The 20,250-nt window shown below is 46.4% G+C and overlaps 1 protein-coding gene across 3 annotated transcripts in view; it reads left to right on the top strand.

Annotated features, from left to right (window-relative positions):
• Window positions 1-3,279: 3,279 nt before the first annotated feature.
• The window catches only part of DRP2 (dystrophin related protein 2), a 49,351-nt gene continuing 32,380 nt past the window's right edge, over window positions 3,280-20,250 (top strand). Inside the window, exon 1 of one of the 3 annotated variants that reach the window (XM_075896731.1) lies at window positions 3,280-3,382. The gene's annotated coding sequence lies outside the window, so the exon portion shown is untranslated. Of the gene's footprint in view, window positions 3,383-13,545; window positions 13,785-18,140; window positions 18,651-20,250 lie in introns of those variants that run through there. The other 2 variants (XM_025178654.2, XM_075896730.1) reach the window with 2 other exon arrangements.

Raw genomic sequence — 20,250 nt, 5'->3', positions numbered from 1 at the left:
CAGGGTGATTGGTGGTAACCTAACACATCGGGAGTGATGTGTAACTTGTTTATGCCTGTATATAAAGTGGTGTCGGGGGAAGGGCAGTCTTTGTCTGACCCGGGGCAGTGGAGGTTTCCCACTGATTGAGTCAGTCCATTGTTAGAGCGTACATACCCATAGTGGTTCAGCAGAGTCAACTAACAACTCTGACTACTTCGCTTTAACAATAAACCTGTCTGGGCACCTTCGATCCTTATCTGATTTGTGGGCTTTCGAAGTCTGCTGTGTTAACTAATTGCGCAAGTCAACACAGCCCACATCATTGAGCATGCTCGCAAGCAGCCTTCTGGTTATCACTGGTGAAGCAGGAACGCAATGGGATGACCCCGATAGTTACTGCTGGCCAAAAGACTCTGAGCCCAAGCAGAGGGGACACGTGCCCATCAGGTGTGGAATCTATATGGACAATACATCTTGCAGAACTACAGTTAATGTAAGATAAGTAACGTCTTTGATCTCTTTCCACAGGTCAGGTCTGGATACCAGGGGGAGGAGGAAACAAAGAAGAAAGAGACTTGTCCATCTGACAAATGCCATAGACAATTTCCAAGTACCAGAAGGGGAGCTGTGTTAAGTCTATGTCCTGTGGCACCTTAAAGACTAACAGATTTATTTGGGCATAAGCCTCTGTGGGCAAAACCCACTTTGTCAGATGCATCATTATTTTTGTGTTAAGAATATCCAGCAGCTAAGTAACTGTCCTGTTTGATGGATAGAGCTAAACCAGTCTAGAAGGGGCTCTCTTTCATCCACTACAGGTGTTTCTGTGCTCCCATGAGTAAAAGGAATATGTACAGGTAATAGCATAATGATTCATTTATCCTAATACATGCTAACTACTTAGCAATATTGGAGTTAATGGTTCCTGAGTACATGTATGCCAGTATTTCCCTGGAGTGCTGCTCCTAATGTTTAGTTTGGAAATTGGAGGCTCATCTCATCATGCATTGAAACAGGGTTATTGTCACCACTCGCTAATCCAGAATTCTGTCCCCATGTGCATATGTATTACTGTCGTCTTTAAATCCATAAGCGCACACTTTTCTCTAAGGCTGCCCAAAGGGCCACAATTAATGTTGCCATGGTTAAATAATGTTTTTTCTTTGCCTACGCATCTTTCACACTGTTCAGTGAGGTGCCCTGTACTGTATCGAGTAACTTGCTCATATTTTCTGATAACATTTATTCTGTCTTTTTCTGTACTCCTTGGTTTTCCTGCTCTCTTTTTTTTTTTTTTTTTTAAAGTCTCTGACATCCTGACACTTAAACACCTGTTTTTGTTTCGTTTTGTTTGGGATGGGGGTCGGGGTGTTTGCTTTTTGTGCACTGGAGAGGAGAGACCGGCGCTGTACCTGTGCTATCTTGCTTTCTCCTTGTCTAAATGCCATGGTAGAACCTTCTATAGCCCATTTTCTTTGCCGTGTTGAAGGGATCTCCTTAGAACCCTGGCTGGCTGATAACTAATTTGAGACTGAAAATCTCCACTTCCTCATTCATTTCTTCTGGTAGTTCTGATTTGCCCACCTGCCCCATTATTTTGCAGTATTATTCCTCTGACTCCACTCCTGCTACACCTCATACTGAAGGTGTGTGCTTGGCTAAAGTTGCCCTTGTCACAGTGCCACATGGGCATGATGTTCTATTAGGGCCGTTGTAGAAAAACACTGCATTGTGGGAGGCTTTTCCTCATTTTTAGCATCATGTTCGCGCTCCTGGTCAGGGCTCCCAGACTCTTCTAAGTGCAGGTCAACACAGCACCGCTCCGTGAGGGAATGGCATGCAATCTGCTTAGCTGAAAAAACTATGTATTTTTAGCTACAAAATACACAGGGAAACTAAATGTACAATTTAGTTCTTGACCCTCATCTTCTGTACAGCTTTAATTTGCCAATAAAGCATGTGCTTTTCTCATGGTACTCGACTTTTCTTGCTCAGGATAATGGGGTGTGTATGTGCAATGCTCTGCCAGCCCAACAGATTACCCTAAAAGTTTGGCGACTTTCAAGTGCCATCTTGTCCGGGGCACAATGCTTTATCTCCTCACCCCCATGAATATATGCCAGCATTATGCTCCAGAATGTAAATATACAGATGCCACTACCCCTTGGTTCCCTCCATAGAAGGAGGTTCTCCCTGTGTTTAATATGAGAGGTTCATTATGTCACAAGCAGGGTAGATCACTAGCTGTTCAGCTCTAAACTGCATTCTGCTGTTTTCTAGTTAATCTGCTTTAAAACACCCAAACAGTGAAGCCTTCCATTTTAGGGAAGCTACTAGGGCTTCCTAGTATATGTGCAATGTGCCCCAGGCGACATGTGACCAGGATTCATCACTGAATTTGGTCCATTGGCTGCATCATTAGCTTGCCCGGCCTTGTGCTGACAGGGAGCATGGCATGAAGGCTGATCTATGCCCTCCACTATGCATTCATTCATTGGACAGGATTTCAAGTGACAAGATCAGATCCTCAGTATTTATCACCATAGCTTTACTGACTGCAATGGAGCTACGCTGCTTTACACCCGCTGAGCATCTGGGCCACAATTTGAAGGCCAGAACCACTATGTTTTCCAAAGTCAGACATGTTAACCTGAACATAATGTGTCTGGAAATGGGGAATCGGACAGTTTTCTGTAGCCATCTGACCTCGGTGTGTGTGCAAATTCAATGTTCTTTTCTGGGTGTGTTGTCATAATCCATCAGAGTTTCATTCCTTACCCTGTGCTGTCCTCTCAAATCCACTTAGCTTGTGCTGAAGGAGTTAACAGCTTCAACCTGTTTTCTGCTGGAATGAAGAAACTGGTCCCTCTGTGTTCCTGCTTTCTAGTCTCTTGTTGGCCTACTTCCCCGTGCTTGCATTTTGCATTCCGAATGCCATGAATAAATCAAGACCCAAGGATTTAGAAGGTGGTACAGCTGTAGCCACTCAGCAAATTGAACCTCTGAGGCTTGAATAGCAGCTCTAACAGCTGCCAGGGTGTGTGCTTGCAAAGTCTTCTAATGGCACGTAACTGGTACCAAAGGACAACGATTAGCACTTGCTTCAGTACCCAGAACAATTGAGTTTAACCCCTGCTACTTATTTTAACCATGATTTCTTGCTACCACTCCCTTTGTCTGAGCTAATGCTCTGTTGTCAACCCCGGTGCTAGGCAAAAGCCCCCTGAGTACCGTGACAAAATGCTTTATTGCTACTCTTTGCCCACAGAAGAGAAGAATGAAGATGGTTAAGTTATGGGGTCAGACCAGCTGATCCAAGTGTCCTTCGTCCACACGAAACCTTTGCTACCCAGGCGATTGGCTTATTTCTGTGGCGAGGCAGATCCTGAGTAGGACTGAGGTGGGTTCTCTCTTCTTTTCAGCCATGGGAAGTGCGGGGGGGTCTCTAAAGAACAAGGAGCAGCAGCATGTTTGCTCTTTATGATGGTTATTTTGAAAGGAAGACCAGAACCCTGGTGTTTTTCTTCCGTCTAGAAAAGCTTGGCACCAAGCCAATTAGTCTGACTGGCTAGGCTGGCTTGTCCTAGTTATAACCTTACATCAGTGGGTGCTCAACATTCTGTAATTGTGTTTCCCAGCTGTGGAGCCGACTTTCCGTCTGAGAGTCTCAGTTTATAGCTGCATCTCAAACTGCATTGGAGAAACAGGAGTTTGCTGCTCTTAACTCTTAAATGATCAGTAAGTGAAGTCAGTTGCATTGCAGAGGGCCCTGTTTTTGAAACTTGGATGGATGGATGAATGATTGTTTCTCTGTGCTGTTGTCTAACTGTGCATGTATAGCCAGGAGAGTATGGATTGGTGTGTATTCCACGTGTTTATCCATGATGTCATCACTCCATCTATGACTGTCTACAGAGCAGAAGCTTCACTGTCTTTCCCACCGCTGCGATGTTTCGCTATCAAATTGTGGTCTGTTAGACACCTGGGTGACCCTTCCAGACTCATTTTCTTCTTTCTTCCCCGTGCCTATGAACAATCTGTTTGTTCCTGACACACACATGAATCAATAGGGAACATAAGATGGGGAAGGAAGGTTGAATGCAGCATTATGGCCCTGATCTGAATATGATTTTCCAGAACACTGATGTTGCATAACATTCCTGCTGTTGTCCTGAAATTAACAGATGCTACTGAACAGTAGCTAAGAGGAAGGTCTGTCTGCAAGTGGCAACACCGTTCTCTACTCATTTTAATACATAGAGGATGAAAAACTGCTTGACAAGCACAGTTCGACCTGTTGCTGCATGCTTCATCTGCTCAGTTGTGCTGGACACCACGGTTCACACGCTTTTTATTTCACACGCAGAGAATTTCACTGTCACTAGGAAAAGGCAGGTCTATGTGATTAGGGACTCCTTATTGAGAAGAATAGATAGGCCTGTAACCAGAGCTGATCCAGAGAATAGAAGGGTGTGCTGTCTGCCAGGTGCTAAGATACGAGATGTGGAACTGAGGTTGAAGAGAATTATTAAGGGAGCAGGAAGGAATCCATTGATCATCCTTCATGTAGGAACAAATGATACGGCTAGATTCTCGCTGGAACGAATTAAGGGAGACTATGCTAGGCTGGGGAGGATGCTCAAGGAAATTGAGGCTCAGGTGATCTTTAGTGGAATTCTGCCTGTTCCTAGAGAAGGGCAACAAAGATGTGACAGGATTATGATGATCAATAGATGGCTTAGGCAGTGGTGCTATAAGGAGGGCTTTGGGATGTATGGTCACTGGGAGGCATTTATGGACAGAGGACTGTTCTCTACAGATGGACTTCACCTAAGTAGGGAGGGAAATAGACTTCTAGGATGGAGGCTGGCTCAACTTATTAAGAGAGCTTTAAACTAGGAATTTGGGGGAGACGGTAGGGAGATGCCCAGGTAATCTCTACACCAGATTTTAACATTGAGAGGGAGGAAAACAAAGTAAGAAAGGATATAGCTGGGGATAGGAGAATGAACATGAAGAAGGGTGGGGTGGATATTAGTCTAATAGGTCATATTGGAGGTACAACGTCTGTGCCAAATTGGGTAAAGAATGTGAATGAGGCCAAAGAGCAAAAATGAAGATGTTTGTACACCAATGCGAGGAGCCTAGGTAATAAAAAGGAGGAACTAGAGTTATTTGTCCAGGAAGTGAAACCAGATATTATAGGAATAACAGAAACATGGTGGAATACTAGGCATGACTGGAGTACAGGTATTGAAGGGTATGTGCTGTTTAGGAAAGACAGAAATAAGGGTAAAGGTGGTGGAGTCGCATTGTATATCAAAGATGAGGTAGATTGTAAAGAAATAAAAAGTGATGGAATGGAGAAGACAGAGTCCATTTGGGCAAAAATCACATTGGGGAAGAAAACTATCAGATCCTCCCCTGGGATAGTGCTTGGGGTGTGTTATAGACCACCAGGATCCAATTTGGATATGGATAGAGACCTCTTTAATGTTTTTAATGAAGTAAATATTCATGGAAACTGTGTAATCATGGGAGATTTCAACTTTCCAGATATAGACTGGAGAACAAGTGCTAGTAATAATAATAGGGCTCAGATTTTCCTAGATGTGATATCTGATGAATTCCTTCATCAAGTAGTTGCTGAACCAACAAGGGGGGGATGCTATTTTAGATTTGGTTTTGGTGAGTAGCGAGGACCTCATAGATGAAACGGTTGTAGGAGACAACCTTGGCTCGAGTGATCATGAGCTAATTCAGTTTAAATTAAATGGAAGGATAAACAAAAATAAATCTGAGACTAGAGTTTTTGATTTCAAAAGGGCTAACTTTAGTCAATTAAGGAAATTAGTTAGGGAAGTTGATTGGACTAAAGAAATTATGGATCTTAAAGTGGAGAAGGCCTGGAATTATTTTGTTAAAGTTGCAGAAGCTGTTAGAAGCCTGTATCCCTAGAAAAGGGAAAAAATTTATAGGCAGGTGTGTTAGACCAAGCTGGATGAGCAAGCATCTCAGAGAGGTGATTAAGAAAAAGCAGAAAGCATATAAGGAGTGGAAAATGGGAGGGATCAGTAAAGAAAGCTACCTTATTGAGGTTAGAGCATGTAGGGACAAAGTGAGGAAGTCCAAAAGTCAGGTAGAGTTGAACCTTGCAAAGGGAATTAAAACCAATAGTAAAAGGTTTTATAGCCATATAAATAGGAAAAAAACAAAAAAAGAAGTAGGACCATTAATTACTAAGGATGGAGTGGAGGTTAAGGATAATCTAGGAATGGCCCAATATTTGAACAAATACTTTGCTTCAGTCTTTAATGAGGCTAATGAAGAGCTTAGGGATAATGGTAAGTTAACAAATGGGACTAAAGATAAGGAGGTAGATATTACCATATCCGAGGTAAAAGCCAAACTTGAACAGCTTAATGGGAGTAAATCGGGGGCCCCAGATAATCTTCATCCAAGAATATTAAAGGAACTGGCACATGAACTTGCAAGTCCATTAGCAAAATTTTTTAATAAATCTCTAAACTCAGGGGTTGTACCATTTGACTGGAGAATTGCTAATATAGTTCCGATTTTTAAGAAAGGGAAAAAAAGCGACCCGGGTAACTATAGGCCTGTTAGTTTGACATCTGTACTATGTAAAATCCTGGAAAAAATTTTGAAGGAGAAAGTAGTTAGAGACATTGAGGCTAATGGCAATTGGGACAAATTACAACATGGTTTTACAAAAGGTAGATCGTGCCAAACCAACCTGATCTCCTTTTTTGAGAAAGTAACAGATTTTTTAGATAAAGGAAATGCAGTGGATCTAATCTACCTCGACTTTAGTAAGGCATTTGATACAGTACCACATGGGGAATTATTGGTTAAATTGGAAAAGATAGGGATTAATATGAAAGTTGAGAGATGGATAAGCAACTGGTTAAAGGGGAGACTACAGCGGGTCATATTGAAAGGTGAACTGTCAGGTTGGAGGAAGGTTACTAGCGGAGTTCCTCAGGGATCAGTTTTGGGGCCAATTTTATTTAATCTTTTTATTGCTGATCTTGGCAGCAAAAGTGGAAGTGTCCTGATAAAATTTGTGGATGACACAAAGTTGGGAGCTATTGCCAATTCAGAAAAGGATTGGGATATCATACAGGAAGATCTGGATGATCTTGTAAATTGGAGTGATAGCAATAGGATGAAATTTAATAGTGAGAAGTGTAAGGTTATGCATTTAGGGATTAATAACAAGAATTTTAGTTATAAGCTGGGGACACATCAGTTGGAAGTAACGGAGGAGGAGAAGGACCTCGGAGTCCTGGTTGATTATAGGATGACTATGAGCCGCCATTGTGACATGGCCGTGAAAAAGGCAAATACGGTCTTGGGATGTATTAGGCGAGGTATTTCCAGTAGGGATAAGGAGGTGTTAGTGCCATTATACAAGGCACTGGTGAGACCCCATTTGGAATATTGTGTGCAGTTCTGGTCTCCCATGTTTAAGAAGGATGAATTCAAACTGGAACCGGTACAAAGAAGGGCCACTAGGATGATCCGAGGAATGGAAAACCTGTCTTATGAAAGGAGACTCAAGGAGCTTGGCTTGTTTACCTTAACCAAAAGAAGGCTGAGGGGGGACATGATTGCACTTTTTAAATATATTAGAGGGATAAATACCAGGGAGGGAGAGGAATTATTTAAGCTTAATACCAATGTGGACACAAGAACAAATGGATATAAGCTGGCTAGTAGGAAGTTTAGACTTGAGACTAGACGAAGGTTTCTAACCATTAGAGAAGTGAGGTTATGGAATGGCCTTCCAAGGGAAGTAGTGGGGGCAAAAGATCTATCTGGCTTCAAGATTAAACTAGATGGGTTTATGAAGGGGATGGTTTGATGAGATAACATGATCTTGGTAACTAATTGACCATTCATTATCAGTGGGAAATAGGTCAATGGAGGGATGATAGGAGTTACTATAGAGAACTTGCTGGGTGTCTGGCTGATGAGTCTTGCCCACATGCTCAGGGTTTAGCTGATCGCCATATTTGGGGTCGGGAAGGAATTTTCCTCCAGGGTAGATTGGCAGAGGCCCTGGAGGTTTTTCGCCTTCCTCTGTAGCGTGGGGTACAGATCACAGCTGGAGGATTCTCTGCATCTTGGGGTCTTCAAAGTATTTGAAGGCTTCAATATCTGAGATATAGGTGAGAGGATTATTCTAGGAGGGGTGGGTGAGATTTTGTGGCCTGCACTGTGCAGGGGGTCAGACTAGATGATCACAATGGTCCCTTCTGACCTTAAAGTCTATGGCTACGTCTACACTGGCCCCTTTTCCGGAAGGGGCATGTAAATTTCACGAGTCGTCGTAGGGAAATCCGCGGGGGATTTAAATATCCCCCGCGGCATTTAAATAAAAATGTCCGCCGCTTTTTTCCGGCTTTTAAAAAAGCCGGAAAAGAGCGTCTAGACTGGCCCCGATCCTCCGGAAAAAGTGCCCTTTTCCAGAGGCTCTTATTCCTACTTCAAAGTAGGAATAAGTACTTTGAAGTAGGAATAAGAGCCTCTGGAAAAGGGCACTTTTTCCGGAGGATCGGGGCCAGTCTAGACGCTCTTTTCCGGCTTTTTTAAAAGCCGGAAAAAAGCGGCGGACATTTTTATTTAAATGCCGCGGGGGATATTTAAATCCCCCGCGGATTTCCCTACGACGACTCGTGAAATTTACATGCCCCTTCCGGAAAAGGGGCCAGTGTAGATGTAGCCTATGAGTCTGAGTCTATTTTAGGATGTTTTCTTTTTCCAAACATTTACCTGAGCTCTATATTTATCCACGGCACAGGTGTGGTTTGCACAACGTGGGAGTACCTTCCTCCCCATTTAAAGCTAGTTGGAAATGTTGTCAATAAATCCCCAAATGCCAGTTCATTGAAACCAGGGTTGGTTTTGACAGGTCTCCTGACTTGAGCAATTATAAGCTAAATACATTTCAAAATTGTCCAGTATCCCGGTTCGGTGCCTGCAAAATGAAAAGCTTTGGCTTTTTGAGTTGAAATGAGTCATTTCGAGATGTCATTGTGAAATGTAATAAAAGAAGTTAAAGGAAAGAGGTCAAAATGAGTCAAAATGAGTGATTCCATAACGCTCAAAGCACTTTGTTTTGATTTAACTAAACAAATTTTTTGCAGGTTTTGAGTTCACAAATTTTTGCAACTTCAACTGTTCATTCCAATTCAAGACTGCACTTTTTTGATATCTTGAAAATTGTCATGGCAGAAGACCATTTCCCTCCCAGCTCTATTCCTGACCTGGAGAGCCCATCTTAGAGAGGCAGGGTAAAAGTTGCCATGGTCTATTCAGTGCTGGGTCCCGGTGCCAGGGCTGACAGGAGTACCAGTTAATAGCAATTATGATGTTCACACTGTTTACGTGGGAGCTGTGCTAAGGGCTATCCAATTAGTTTCACAGAACATTGTAATAGTCCTGCCATCCTGGACGTGGACCAGATTTTAACTGGCAACTGTAATATTCCAGGTGGTCTGGTGGCACTGTTGGAGAGGGTCAAATCAGGGCAAATTGCTTAGGAGCAGGGCTACTTACAGCCTGTGACTGGGGTTCCCCCTTTACCTCTGCCACAACCAGCACTGGTCCTTATACAGATGAGAGGTTATAAAACCCAGTCTCACCAACTCCAAACAAGTTCTCCCACTCCCAAAGGTTCAGCCACATTCCAAGGCCAATTTATACCTTCGATCTTACCCAAAAGAGCCTGTTGGGCCAATCCTTTAAAATCTAAAGGTTCATTAATGAAAGAAAGAAAGAAAGAAATGGTTAAGAATAGGATTGTTGAAAGCAAAAATATTCCATACATCAGTCACCAAGTTCTTGCAGGCTCTTAGCAGAAAAGTCTCTAGTGTCAATCCTATGCTAGGTTGGGTCCACAAATCATTCTGGGCCCTCAGTCCTTGGCAAAGGTGCTTTTGGAGCAGAGGGCAGGAGTGAAGACCAGATGAAGGTGCTTTTGCAACCTGGTTCATGCGGAGGGAAAAATCCATTGTTCCCCTGGGTGCTGGTTCCTCCCAACATGGGGCTGATCACATGACCACCAAACCAGTCTGTAATTCTTTTAGGCAAGGAGCCACTGAGTATGCAGGTGTGTCCTTCTCAGGCAAGGGGCCACTGAGAGCTCCCCAGGTGTCGTCTGACAGCCGTTAAGAGCCACTGTCCATGCAGCATTGAGCCACGGTCCCTTCCAATAGAAAACACGTAAGACATAAACCCAAAGCCATATTCATAACTCTACACACGGATTGTACAAGCACATGAGTAGCCTGGCCAGGCAGCAGAGCGCAAGCTTTCATTTGGCACCTGACATGGCCCACTTTGCGCCAAATTTGGGGCGTGTATACACAATGATCTGCACAATGATCACATTCGAACCCAGTAAGGTGACAGCATCTTAAAGGTGAAAGGCTTCATATCCCATGAACATCCCTGTTTCTTCCACGCACTGGGAATAAAGGCTCATCTGCACCTAATGCTACAGCAGCACAACTGCACCACAGCGGTGCTTCAGCGTCATTGCCTTTCGGGTCGGTGGCTGGCAGTAGAATTCTTCCATCAACCTAGTGCAGCCCCCCACAGGGACTGACGTCGCTTAACAACACTGCTAGAGGTGCAGAGTTTTCCGACATAGCTAAACCGACCTAATTTTGTTGTGTAAACCAGGCCTACGCAGCAACTAGTTCTGCTCCTGAAGTGCTAAAGCTCTTGAGGCACCACCCTGATCCCCTTAACTCCTGCAAACCCCTGTGTGAACACCACAGCTGTTTTATGCAACAGCATGGCCTGGCAAACAGACAGGAAATATTTTTTGTTGCAGCTTTGTTGTCACCATGTTAGTCCTGAATATGAGAGACCAGGTGGGTGAGGTAGTCTCTTAGGGCACGTCTACACTAGGGGGCTTTGTCTAGACTGCTTCCCTTTTCCGTAAAAGGGTTGCAAATTAGACACATCGCAATTGCAAATGAAGTGGGGATTTAAATCCCCCCCGCTTCATTTGCATAAACATGGCTGCCGCTTTTTTCTAGCTCGGAGCTTTGCCGGAAAAAAACTCTAGTCTAGATGCGGATCTTTCGGAAAATACACCCTTTTCCGAAAGATCCCTTATTCCTCTTAAAATAGGGAATAAGGGATCTTTCGGAAAAGGGTTTATTTTCTGAAAGATCCGCGTCTAGACTGAAGCTTTTTTCCGGCAAAGCTCCGAGCCAGAAAAAAGCGGCAGCCATGTTTATGCAAATGAAGTGGGGGGGATTTAAATCCCCGCTTCATTTGCAATTGCGATGTGTCTAATTTGCATCCCTTTTACGGAAAAGGGATGCAGTCTAGACACAGCCGGGATGTAATAGTATAGTTGATTAACCAGTAAGCAAAAGCTAATATGTTAATGCTATAGACTACATGCATTTCCCTCTCCCCCTCTCCTACCAGTACATTTTTTAGCTGGTTGGCCAGCAGTCTGGCTCAGTCCGGACTTGTGATGGGTCCAGGACCTACCCCTGATGTGGCTCTGCATTTAAAGTGTTAGGAGCCAGACGGGCAGGTAGCCTGGCTCAGTCCTGGCTCACACCAGGTCCGGGACTTACCCTGATTTCAGCTCTGCATTTCAAGTGTATTAAGAGCCAGGCAGGCAGGCAGCCCAGCTCAGTTCTGGCTCGTGTCAGGTCCCGGAGCTCAAACCCACCCCCCAGACAGGGACTGCTGTCACTCTGCACTGCTGCCTCTTTCTCAGAAGCAACAGCACAGGGTGACAGGTTTTTAAACTGACTCCCCTCACAGACCAGCTGCCGCCTGGCACCCCGCACTGCTACCTCTGATACAGTGGCTGCCAACCCCGCCCCGCCCTGCCCTCGGAGACTATGGAATAGTTGACTCACCGATAAAATTTCATGAGGTCACTCGACTATTCAATTAACTGATATTTAACATCCCTAGTCTACGCTGCAGGGCAAAAGTCGAATTAAGCTAGGCAACTTCAACAATGTCAGTTGTGTAGCTGAAGTCGAAATAGCTTAATTTGGCTTTTGGCACTGTCTACTCAGCAGGAAGTTGAAGGAAGCATACTCTTCCTTTGACTTCCCTTACTCCTCGTGAAATGAGGGTTACAGAAGCTGGAGTAAGAAGTCCTCCAGCTCAACATCATTTCGAAATAACGGCTTGCTGTGTAGACGTGCTCTTTATTATTTTGAAATAATATCAGTTATTCTGCAATAATGCTGTGTAGACGTACCCTTACTGACTACTTTCTATTGGTGAAAGACAAGCTTTAAGCTCTTCTTCAAGTCTGGGAAACGTATTCAGAGTGTCACAGCTAAGTCCAAAGCAGAACAGGTTGTTTAGCATTGCAGGAGACCATTTAAGGAGGGGAGTGGACAATTAATATCTCTGCAGTCACAGAAGAAAAAGAGAAGTAATGTGTTAGGATTACAGCGTGTTGTACTGAATCATCAAATCAGTATCTCTGCTAAGACTGTGCTTTTTAGAGTCTAGCAGTTATAAGTGTAAGCTCCCAGGTGTTTCAATTGAAGGTGTTATGTAGGCTTCTTATGAGAGGGAGGATCAACAGGTCAGCTATGTAGTGATTACATCATGGAAAGTGCTTGTCCACTGGCCTTATCATTTTTCTATGTAAGTTCATTCAAGAGCGTAGTGTTTATCTGGTTTAACCTATGGAGTTACTTGTGGGACATTTGATGCCTTGAACGAGAGATACCACATGTTGTGATAGGCATGCATAGGACCCATGGATCTTAAAAGGTATGTTGTGGGGAATACTGCTCATTGTAGCAATGGGTATAATGGTGCTTTGAGATCCTCGAGTGGAAGGTGGGGGAAAGTGCAAAGTGTAACTATATCGGTGTGTTACATAGAGGCACAGATACAAACCCCAGGACTGTGTGTGGTTTCAAAGCAAAATTAGGACCCAAACCCTAAGGGGCTGAATCCAAACACCACCAAACTTGGGGTATCAAATCCCAACCCAAATGTTGCCATGTTTGGGATTGTTGGATCCGTTGTTTTCCTTTGCAAAAAAACCCAGAATATGGGCCTGAAACAAAACGTTTTTTCCCCTTTGATTTCAATATAACCAAATCATTACTGAAATTATTAAATTGGGGCAAGAGTAAAGAATACCTGGGGTTTTACTGAAGCTGCTTTATTCCTTGTCTGAGAACTTGTCTAGCAATTTCCAGCACACATGGACATAGGTATCCTAAAAGGAGAGCTGTCACGCCAGGCTGGAAACATTGGGGATAGACCTCAGCAGGCTGTCGGAGTGCATGTGAATCCAGGAGTCTGTCAGAGACCAGGCTGTAGTGCATTTGTGTGTTTGTATTTCTCTTCTCTCCCCTCCCAGTCTCTGTGTGTATTTTGTCTCCTCCTACCTCTGGGTGTGCGTTTCTCTCCCTTTGTATTTCCCCTTTTCTTTTCTTTCCTGCATGCCTTTGATCGCTTGCCAAGGAACCTCCACAAATCCAGGCACTGCACAGAGCTGTCCTTGGTGTGGTCCCGAATTGCCCAGTCAAGGGTATCCCTGCCTGAGGTTGGAAGGATGCTGTTACTCCTAGTGATATGATTGCATAGCAACACAGCAGCACGGGCTGGTGGAGGAGGAGAGAGCCAGAGCGTGCCCACAGCAAGGCTGAGCCTCAGCATGCATCCCTGTCACAGGGACTTCTTTGCTGATTCACAGAGGCAGCCCCAGCCCCTGCCACTGGAGCCGGCTGCTGCCTTCATTTCAGACCTGACGGAATCGGAAGGTAGGCCACAGATCAGTTGTTTCCTAGCCAGCTCCCGGCTCTGCAGGGAGAGGAGCTTTGCCAGCGTGTGCTTAGCCTCAGCTTTGTGCCAGGCGCGCACGTCCATCCGTCTGTGCACAGTGTGCTGTCTGTGTGTGTGCCTCTGGGGGGACGCGCATGGAAAAGAAAGGGGAGAGGAGGTGGGGGAGAGGCCGGCAGCCAAGACTTTGATTCCCCAGGAAAGAGCTCAGGGAATGATAAGTAGCCGCTGATGCCGGAGAAAACCAGCCCTCGCCAGCGCGGCAATTGTCTCCAGCTTTGATTCTTTTGAGACCAGAGGGCTGTTGACACTGACAGGGGCTTTTTGCCGAGCTGGAAGGTTGCTCAGAGCAGGGCATGGTGACCGCCTAGCATTCTCCCGGAAGGACCAGCCGGCAGGGAAAAGCGGAGCCTAACGCTCCTTCAAGGGGTGAGATGGGCTCAGCTGAGAAGCACCGGGGACTGTGGTCCCAGCCCTGGCCTTTCATTCACTTCCTTGTTCGGGCTTGCTGCTGCTTTATATGATTTCCCTGCGGCTCCTTCCAACCCCTCCCACTTTTTCCCTTGCTCCCTTCTCCCACTGAGGTCCCACGTCTCAGTTGCTGCTTGAGGAGGGCTCGCCAGGACTACTTCCTCGTCCTGCTACCTCACCGCCTAGAGAGGTCGCAGGCCACTTCCTGCTCTCCACAGCTGAGCACTCTGCTTCTACCTCCTTTCCAGGCCCATCAGCCAAGGCCCAGGTACCACATGGTACCGCAACTAGCGCCCCAGCCCGTTTCCAGTCACCTTCTTCTCCCCTACTCCCTCGGTGGGGCAGCATGGAGGGCTGGAGGCGGAGAAGAGCTGTTGAATTGCCCGTGGGTTCTCAAATGTGTTGGCAGCTGAGGAAAGCCACTTTTGACAATGTGTGGGTGTTTGGGGGCTCTTTGTTTAAAAACAAAACACAAATTCCGCCTTTAGAAAGTCTGCGCTCTCCACACACCCCAAAGCTGGTTCCTTTACATCGCTTCTCCTTCCTCCTCCGCTAGCTAATCTCTCCTCAGCAGCGAGGATGCACGATCCAGTTAGTGCTTATGTTACGCCATCAGGAGAACATAAGCACTTTCCCTGAATACACAGTTCCAGGCTTTGGGGGTGTTGATCCGGAAAATACACTTCCAGGGCCATGGGGGTTTCCTTTCCCTGACAGACCTGTTCTGTGCAAGCCCTCTTGTCACTGAGGTGTGGGGAAGTCACTGGTCCCTGCGCCCTCATCTCGGCAGGTAGAAGACAGATGATTAAATATAACTAGGGACACAGCTGGCCACCAAAAGCAGGAGAAGAGGCAATGGATTCAGACTACATTTCAGGAAAAACTTCCTGAATGGAAAATAGAACAAGGAAACAAGGCTGTGGAAATTCCTTCATGGGAGGCTTTCAAAAGGAGGCTGGAGAGCCACCTGTTTTGGATGGTTAGACACAACAAACCCTGCATCTGGCCATGGGCTTCAACACTAGATGACCCTTGGTCCCTTCCAGCCCTATGACTCTATGATTCTCTAAGGGGCTGGAATACGCCTTTGAGAGGATGTTTGGCCATCAACCAAGGCCAGGCAAAATGTGTTGCTTAAGCTGGCAAGTGGGTTCCAGTAAAAGAAAAGGTCCAAGGTCTCTAAAATGCCCAGAGAATTCCGACTACAATGATATGTTAAAGAATGCTGCATAGTAGGCCTGGCTCCGTGCTAATGCTAAAAGCACAGAGGTGCTATTGTAAATCCTGTAACAAGAGGCACCTGGAAAACAAATCCACTCCTCGAATGACCTGATGGTCATAGGTGTGTAAAGATCAAGCTTGAGTGCTTGAGAGTAGAGCGTAAATTGTTCGATCCGTGCTCTATAAGCCCAGAACAAGGTAGCACGTAGGCAAGCTGGGAAAGGAAAAGCATACATACAGGCCACCCACAAAATTCACAGCCTCCCGAGGATGGCGGACTACATGCTGTGGTTGGCTGTCTCGGAGAGCTAGGGTGGTTGTGGGGCGAATAATAGTCAAGGCACAAAAACGTGTGCGTTTAATGCAACATTAAGAATGAGAGATCAAGCACCAGGAGGTTAACTCGGCTACATTTCACGGCTGGTAAGTTCTCTGTATTACCACAAAGAGTTTGCATAGCACTAGCAATGGGTGGTGCATGTTTCAGAAACCCGTGTAAGATTCATTCCTCCCCGCAAAGAGAGCCTCTAACGATCAATTCTTGGGGTTACCATGGGCGTGTTGGGTGACTTAATCTCCGTGCTTCCCTTTCCCAATCTGTAAAATGGGGATAACGCATCCGTGCCCCCGACTTTTTCCTGTCATATCTATCTAGCTTGGGAGTTCTTTGGGGCAGGTACCTTCTCTGTTAGCTCAATGGGGCCATGATCCCAGTTGGGGCTGCTAAGTGCCACTGTTATAAAAATAATGACTGTGTGATCGAGGTGGGTGAGAAAGATTGGCAAGGAGAATGGAGGAAAGAGAGGGTTAATCCAAATGTGCTTTAAAGAGGGAGCATTTTGGCAAAGTCTTTCAAGCGTAGGGGGAGCACAGGCAAGCGGTAGCATTTAACCTCCTCCTAAATAATATACTCTGGGTTGCATGTAGTCGGACAGAGGAACAGTCCAGGCGACATGGTGAGAGTATGTTTATGTGTGTGCAGCATGGCCTAGTTAGCGTTGCTGTGGGAACACTAACTCTTCTGCATTCCCTGATTTTTGTGTGTGCCGTTTCTCAGCTTGTGTCCTATTCACAGAACATACTTTTTTCAAGGATGAGGGGGGAATTCTGCTTCTTCAGGAGGGCCTTTTCCTCAATGCTGGCCATGTACACACCTAGGTCCTCCCCTCGGGCCCCCTTCCCTGGCCTGCGGCCTCGGATCCTACTCTGGCAAGTCACAGATTGCAGTCAGTTCTTCTGATGCCTGGCCCTTTATCGCTTCATGGGATCAGGCCCCATGTTTCATTCTCTAGAGGAGCCAGCACATGTGATGTGGCACTGGGCTGATACCCATTGAGTCAGAAACTGTAGTGGGGGTGAGCTTTGGGGAGTTTGGGGAACGGAGTTTTCTTCACTCTGAAGGGGGAGATGAAGGAGCTACAAGTTCTTAACAGCTAATAGCACCAGGCATGTCCTGGGACAAGGCCTGGTCATTTGACTTGCTTGACCTCTAACTCCCAGCGATCCTATGCTTGAACATTTGAAGCACCTCTTCTCCCTCCCACCCCCGATGGGATGAAGTGTTTTCCACCCTCCTGAGGGACAAGCAGATGTATGTGTGACAAGGGGGCTATGGGGTAATTCTACTCCTAGTTTGAGAGACGGTAGAAAGAAGACCGAAGACACCTGCTCCAGCTCTTCTTACTTGTAGACCCAATCCCTAGGCAGCAATATCTCCTCGTTCTCTGACATTGGTCCGTGATCCCACTCTCTCAGAAAGGATTCCTGCTGGCCCTGGCTTCCAGGAACAAGTTACTCACCACGTGACCTTTAGACGACGTTTATTCTGGAACAAGACATGTTAGTGCAGTATCACAAGTCCCGCTGACTCAGATCGTTCAGGATCCTGCTAAGATGTAACTAAACCTGCACTGAAACCTCCTCTGCATAAATGCAGAGTCTGAACTTTGAAATATCCGAAACCCTCCTCCGTGCCCCTTCTGAACACTCAGTCTGCCACTGGGCAGTACGTTAGCCAGCAACAAAGTCATGAGCCATTCTAGCAATGGAGCCAGTATGTATTTGTATTTCCATTGCTAAAACTGGAGAATGGCTGAGAAGCCTGAGCTCAAACATTCATCAACTAAATTGTTCCCTTGAGGCCAAGACCCCAGATTGCAAGTTTTAGTGGCACAGGAACATTTGGGGGGGGAAGTTAGTGATTGGAAAGGGGGGGAGGGTTGATTGAAACACCTTCCTTGCCGTATCTGTAAGCTACAGTATGTAGGAATTGTGTTCAGTGTGCTAAACAAGTGATATAGAGTCTGAAGCCCAAAGTTTGGATCCACTCCAAACTTCCCCAAATGTTGCTTAATTTAGTTGGCTGTAGAGCTATGAACCAGATTGACATGAGAATGTCTCTGCCTCTGAAATGTAAGGGGATTCAGATTTGGGTTTGGCTTAGGTCCATTTCTAAAAACAAGGGCAATTAAATTATATGCTTCTGGAGGATAGAGGTCAGGTATGTGGTTTGTAAAGAAATGGTCATTTTCCTCTGACGAGGGGTTGGACAGCTGCCAGAGGCAGGATGCCAAATGAGATGGAGCAAAGGTCTGACTTGATTCAGCAAATCTCCCTAAACGCTGCCATTTGAGCAAATCAACAAATGCTGCTGAAATGGACTTCTAAATAGAAGCAATTCTGTAGACTAGATTCCCCAGTGAAGCAACAATCATATTCTAGAGTCAAATGCAGAAGTGGTTTAGCAGCGACTATTAGTTTCTTTTGTCAGACTGGTTTTCAGCCAGGACAATGGGCCAATCTCTCCCTTACTGATTCTGAAGCAGGTGCAGCTTGATCAGCAAGAGGAAAAATCTGCGTGGGGTTTTTTTTTTTTTTTTAAAGCACCATCCAGTTTATCTTGAAGCCATCTTAATGCTGTGCCATTCCAGCATGTAAGTGTCATGCCAGGACCTGCACGTGACACATTTCTCAGCAAAGTGATAGCGTGATCTGGAAATACAATGCATGGCTGACGTTGTAAACGCATTTTGAAGTCCTGCCGCAGGCTCCTGAACCGTGCGACGCTGTTGTCTGCACATAGTTTGCAGCACAGGGCGTATAAACTGGAGGAAGAATTGACCAGTTTCTGCTGGGGCACCCGTTACCAGTGAAAGGTCGGTAATCTAGGGGAAGCCTGCACCATTGGCGAGAAGTCCGGCTGATACGGCATGAGGCAAAGGGCCAGTTGTCATTTCAGGGATGGTGCCATCGGGAAAAGGCTTTGCCTTCATGTCTGTGAATTCTTACCTGTTCATGCAGGTCTCGGCGTATCCTCTTCAGAAAGGCACACGGGGAGCCCACGTGTCCCACACGCAGACGGTGCGGCTGTCAGGCCTCTGGGCCTCTCTGCGGGTCCAACGGGAATGCTTTATGGACTGGCTCTGATGAGGAAGTGATGGCTGGAGATGTATAGGGAACCCTACACCCCATATTGTGTCTTCTCCTCCACGTGTCACCCGTAGCATGGCCACAGAATGATCAGTTAGTGCTGCGCTGAAGAGTGTTACTAGGGGTCTTTTTTACACAGTGCCCCGGGAATAATCCAGGGAGGGAATTTTTATATCAAAGGCCTGGAGGCTGTAGTACTCCCCAGGGCATGCACACCTGCACAAACACAATGGGACCAGCTGTTCTGCACTCTGTAATGTGGCTACAGGTCCAGGGGCCTGACCTCTGCTCTGTCGCCAGGGTGTGCTGTTTTATCCCCTCGTTGCCTGCGAAGGCCAGTACAGATTGCCTTGGGTGGGAGAAACAGCTGAGATGGGCAAGTATTTATCTCCTTCCTCCACCCCACCCTCCAGAGTGGGGGGTGACTCTAAGACTGGGGGGAGAACCTCAGGCCTGGGGGTGGATGCAGCCCCTGGTTTGCCTGGATCTGGCCCCCGAGGCTCAGGGCTCCTCCCCCACAGCATTGGGGAGGCTGTGCTGGTGTGCCAGGCCCCCGCCGCCCCGGCTCTGGTGTGAGAGGGGAATGTGGAGAGTCTCTTTCTCCTTCTCAGTCGGGGGCCACGTCCGTGAGGGGGGCTGGGGGTTGCATTTTTGTGGGGTTTTTCTTCTCACTGTGCGCAGCCCCCAACTGATTTTTCTGTGGGTTAGTGGCCCCCGACCCAATAAAGGTTCCCCACCCCTGCTCTAAGAAGCAGTCTACTCACAGGACTATGCCCTAGAGAAACGGAGCGTGCCCAGGGGATGCAGCATCCCACACCATGGGCATGTTCCCTACCATAGATTAGCTCATCTGTCCAGTCCAGTTTAAATATCCTGAGTGATGGGCCTTCTTCCCTTCCCTTGGGAGCCTGTTCTACAGCTCCTCAGAGCTCCCTGTCGCTGTGATGGCCTCAATTTTGCCTTTTACTTTCCCCCCACGTGATTCCCCTCTCTCCTTGATGCTAACGGCCTTTGAATGTCTGAAACCGCTCTGTCCTCACTTAGCCAGGCCATTACAACGGCCGCCCTTGAAATAACTCTTCAGTAATGGTCCCACTGGCTCCCAAAGTCCATGGCGCCCTTGCTGGTGGAGCAGGCAGCGCTTGTGGGGGAGATGGTGCCCTCTGTCCACACCAGGACTCTTGGCTTTCTCATCACTGCCACTGAGTGTCCGGCTGTTTGCTGTAGGCGAGTGTTCCTTGGCCAGGCTTCGTAGCTGACATGTCGCGGGCACTGCGCGGTGTAGAGCTCTGGTTACTACGCTTGTTTTAGAGGCTCTGCTGAGGC

Source organism: Pelodiscus sinensis, chromosome 13 (genome assembly GCF_049634645.1).
Source record: "Pelodiscus sinensis isolate JC-2024 chromosome 13, ASM4963464v1, whole genome shotgun sequence".
In the NCBI taxonomy this organism is placed as follows: domain Eukaryota; kingdom Metazoa; phylum Chordata; order Testudines; family Trionychidae; genus Pelodiscus; species Pelodiscus sinensis.
This window is presented reverse-complemented; position numbering and strand designations above follow the sequence as displayed.